Raw genomic sequence first — 716 nt, 5'->3', positions numbered from 1 at the left:
CCGATATTATCGGACATCCATAACCAATACCAATATCAATCCATTACATTTAAGTGTGTGCTTGTGCTAAAGTTTGTTGGATGACCTTCCTAAAGCAGGTTTTCCAGTTGGTCCTGTAATTATATAATTATATATAATTGGTACTTTTTTGGGGGGCAAATGACTACTGTAAATCATACTGAAGTGGATTCCAGTAAAAGAATAGAACAATTAGAACAACAGTTTGTTTGTTTTTAACAAGACTGCTATGAACAAGAACTGAAGTTAACAGAAAAAGGCACACAGAGAAGTACTTGAAGGTTAAAAGAAAGGTTAAAGTGAAGCAACTAATAAAAATTAGTACAGCAGCTAATTGTAGACCAGAGACATTAGAAACAATAGGAATTGCCCCAAGGATCACGGTAAATAACATCGATTGGCTGTACAATGGTGCAGACAGTGGCCGTACACTTACAGTTAACCAGACAGAACAGTGTTCTGTACAAACATTATGTGTATTGACATAACACTGTGGTTTACTCCAAACCCTGCGAATTGCAATCGGTTTCAATACGAATCAGTCCACATTAGGATACGCTGTAGTGATGGGAAGACCGACTCTTTTTATTGATTCGAATCTTTGACTTTCGAACAGTAAAATGATGAGTCGTGAACGAATCTTGAACTAATCATTTCATTCGTTTTACAGCAGGTGGCGCTTTAGCCCTATTGTGGGC

This window comes from Cynoglossus semilaevis, chromosome W, assembly GCF_000523025.1.
Source record: "Cynoglossus semilaevis isolate Cse_v1.0 chromosome W, Cse_v1.0, whole genome shotgun sequence".
In the NCBI taxonomy this organism is placed as follows: domain Eukaryota; kingdom Metazoa; phylum Chordata; class Actinopteri; order Pleuronectiformes; family Cynoglossidae; genus Cynoglossus; species Cynoglossus semilaevis.
The sequence above is the reverse complement of the archived record's forward strand: the minus strand, read 5'-3'. Positions refer to the sequence as shown.